General features: G+C 42.0%; 1 protein-coding gene and 1 non-coding gene across 2 annotated transcripts in view; one reads left to right on the forward strand and one right to left on the reverse strand.

The window, feature by feature from the left end:
- The window catches only part of TRRAP (transformation/transcription domain associated protein), a 128,407-nt gene that overhangs the window by 120,433 nt on the left and 3,898 nt on the right, over positions 1-4,076 (reverse strand). The window lies entirely within an intron of this gene.
- On the forward strand, positions 2,003-2,106 carry LOC111728182. The gene has a single exon (XR_002775559.1). It is a non-coding gene; the product is annotated as a small nucleolar RNA U13 (small nucleolar RNA).

The following is a 4,076-nucleotide window of genomic DNA, read 5'->3' on the forward strand; positions in this document are numbered from 1 at the left end:
CAGGAGTTGGAGGTTGCTGTGAGCTGTGATGGCACAGCACTCTACCCAGGGGGACAGTTTGAGGCTCTGTCTCAAAAAAAACCTGAAAGGTGGGCCTGGCGTAGTGGCTCATGCCTGTAATCCCAGCACTCTGGGAGGCTAAAGTGGGTGGACTGCCTGAGCTCACAGGTTCGAGACCAGCCTGAGCCAGAGGAAGACCTCGTCTCTCAAAAATAGCCAGGCATTGTAGCGGGCACCTGTAGTCCCAGCTACTTGGGAGGCTGAAACAAGAGAATTGCCTGAGCCCAAACAGTTGGAGGTTGCTGTGAGCTATGATGCCATAGTTCTCTACTGAGGGTAACAAAGTGAAACTCTGTCTCAAAAAAAAAAAAAAGAAAATGTGTGGACTTGTCTATCACACAGGCAAATTCAGAAGAAGAGTCTATAAAGGAAAGAAACCACTACTATTCTTGGTACACACATCTACATATCAGTCTTCTGGGCCCAACCTGGCACACAATTCTGAGGGCTCTACTCACACAGAATACTATAGCCAAGTACGCAGGACTTTATGTAGTACCTGAATAGCTTCTACCCAAGTAGACCTGTGAATTTTGGGGGGACAGAACTCTGTCACCTTTCATCCCTAAAGCTTAAGATTCTTTATGAACCAATCACCATCAAGAATTCACGGAAAAGAGAGAGAAGATTCATGCTAGAACACTGAACTACCAGGTTACCAAGAAATGAAACATATTTGAATATAAATCCATATTAACTACTGATTACATAGCTCCAAACATCTGGGTTCTGAATTTCTCCAACAAAAAAGGATCATTCAGGGCCAGAATAGGTGGCTCACACTTTTAATAATAGTACTCTGGGAGGCCAAGGCAGGTAGATTGCCTGAGTTCAGGAGTTTGAGACCACCCTGACCAAAAACAAGACTCTATCTCTACTAAAAATAGAAAAACTAGCCAGGTGTAGTGGTGGATGCCTGTAGTCCCAGCTATGTGAGAGGCCTTGGCAAGAGGATTGGTCAAGTCTAAGAGTTTGAGGTTGCTGTGAGCTATGATGCCATGGTACTCTACCCAGGGCAACAGAGTAAGACTCTGTCTCAAAAAATAAAAAAAAAAAGAAAAGAAATTTTTCTAATGTGGTAATGATGGTAATTTAGAATTGCCTACTGATAGTCATTCTAGCATTTAAGTCTTTGATTTAATTTTAACTCAGGCTTCTGAATTTCATTTAAGGCAAATGTTCGGACCATATAGATTTCAAAAGTCACATAGTACTTTACTTTCAATTCTGTTAATTTAATCAATACATTGGAGATCAAAAGCCAGAATCTAACTTGCTAACTGCAGATACTGAAAAGGAAAGTAAAGGGTGGTGCCTATGGCTCAAAGCAGTAGGGCACTGGCCCCATATATATGAGGTGGCAGGTTCAAACCTAGCCCCGGCCAAAAACTGCAAAAATAAATAAATAAATAATAAAAAGGAGAGTAAAGCCAGACACTTAATCCAGATAGGCCTAAGCCAATGCTGGGAGGCTTGGCCTATTTGCTTGTTACTGTAGGTTCACAGACAGCCCCATGTTTCAGCTTCAAATAAACCTGCTAGGACCATGGTTCTCTCAGATCAGTTCTTCCAATAAACTGTAGAATGGAAGCTGATCCTCTTCTGCCTCCCACTTCTTCATATGTATTTCTTAACAGCTTGCTTTAGCAGCTTGGGTAGAAGAGAAAGCTCTTTAACTAGATGTCTAAGTATCTCAGGATTTTTTTTCTAGCTTGGCTCAAGGCAACAAGTCCTTGAAAATGACTACTTAAAAAAATTAAGCTAAAATACTATCCATTACTACAAGCAGTAGGGCATCTTATTCAATCCCACTAGCATTTATATAATGTTTATTAATTCAAAAGACCATGCACAGGCTAGGAAACATTTTTATCTATTACTCTTAACCTTAATAACCTTGTGAGAAAGGTTTTATTATCCCACATTAAAAATAAGAAATTTGATCCTTTTGTAGTCCACAAGCATGATCACTGAGGTTTCATGCTCATGAGAGCAATATGGCTCCCTCAAACCTTGTTATGTTGTTGGCACATTTCCCATCTGACATGAAAAAAATTTTTAAATAAAAAAATAGGCTGGGGGCCTATAGCACAGTGCTTATAGCACCAGCCACATGCACCCAGGAGGGTAGGTTCGAGCCCGGCCTGGGCCAGCTAAACAACAATGACAAATCCAACAAGAAAATAGCCAGGTGTTGTGGCGGGTGCCTGTAGTCCTAGTGACTTGGAAGGCTGAGGCAAGTGAATTGCTTAAGCCCAAGAGTTTGAGGTTGCTGTGAGCTATGACGCCACAGCACTCATATTGAGGGTGACACAGTGAAGCTCTATCTCAAAAAAGAAAAAGTATATATATATATATATATAAATATATATATAAAAAAATAAAAATAAGAAATGTAACTTTCTCATTTGTCTGTGAGTCTGATACCCAGGTGAACCTTAAAGTTGGGGAAAATATAAGATAACTTTTTCTCAGGTGCTGGACAAGGAACAGCATAAGACCACGATTCCCAAGAGGAGGGAGAGTCACAAATTGAGCCTCATGATCACAGCTCTTTGCTTAGGTGATCCAGGTGACTAGGATTCAGTATGCTAGGTCCAAATGGAGGACAGGCCTGCTGAGATAGGGAGGCAAACCTCAGAGCGCAGGGCAGTTCAAGTGGCTGGAATCTGAAAGGCAGCGTGCCAGAGAGAAATGAACTACAGTGGGCTGGGCTGCATACATGAGGGAACACTGCCTAAAATGTACCAGGGTAGCTGCTTTAGAATTGAGAGATGAACAAAGACACTGGTACAATGTACAGCAACATAAGAGGAGGTTGGATTTAGTCTAGCCAGAATGCAAAGACCTACTTAGCATCTTGGTATACTACCTCCCAGACATTAAATACGGAGCTGAGGAAGGAACAGGCCCTAAAATCAATTTCTGATGAGATCCACAGGGAGACAGAGTTTAGAGGTTGAATACCATCAAGTTAGAGACTTGAGAAACACCTTGGGCTATCAATAGATCCTCCCTACCAAAGCATAAAACCAAGTCTAAATAAGATCAATAAGATCAGCAGGCAACTGAACCATCAACAATTCAGAGGGAGATAACCATCTAGAGTCCCTATAAGAGTTCACATATAATGTCCTCTATATAATAAAAAGTTATTTAGACTAGCAGAGAAACAAGATAATGTGACCCACAGCCAGTAGAAATTAACCATCAGGCTGGGTATACTGACTTGTGCCCATAATCCTAGTACTCTGGGAACTGAGACAGGAGGATCCCTTGAGCTCAGGAGTTTAAGATCAGCCCAAGCAAGAGCAATAAACACCCCCCACACACACAAAAAAAAAAATAGAAAAAAAATTAGCTGGGCATTGTAGTCAGCACTTGAAGTCCAGCTACTTTGGAGGCTAAGGTGAGAAGCTCACTTAAACTCAGGAGCCTGATGGGTTGCTGTGAGCTAGACTGATGCCATGGCACTCAAGCCTGGGCACAGTGAGACTGTCTCAAAAAAAAAAAAAAGAAAGAAAGATTGAAGAAAAATGAACAGAGATGGAGGGACCTATATGACAATGTAAAATTATGGACCGTGAGGTCCAGAAAAGATAAACTTCTTGATCAAGGTCATAGAAGTCCTAAGTAGTAAAGCCAGAACTGACATCCAGATGTCATTACGTAATAACACATCACCATTTACCTGAACATAAGTCTAAGTGCATTGTAAGAGTATTCACCTAAAAAAGCTACCTTATTTAAAAATGAAAAAACATTAAATGTCTGGGCATGGTGGCTCACGCCTGTAATCCCAGCACTCTGGGAGGCCAAGGCAGATGGACTACTTGAGCTCACATATTTGGCCCAAGGAACAGTGAGAACACCTCCCCAACTCCCCACCCCACCATCTCTAAAATGACCACACTGGCTCGGTCCCTGTGGCTCAGGTGGCTAAGGCACTAGCCACATACACCTGAGGTGGTGGGTTCAAGTCCAGCCTGGGCCCACCAAAACAATAATGATGGCTA

Source organism: Otolemur garnettii, unplaced genomic scaffold (assembly GCF_000181295.1).
Source record: "Otolemur garnettii isolate 467f Iridium unplaced genomic scaffold, OtoGar3 scaffold00142, whole genome shotgun sequence".
NCBI classification, from domain to species: Eukaryota; Metazoa; Chordata; class Mammalia; order Primates; family Galagidae; genus Otolemur; species Otolemur garnettii.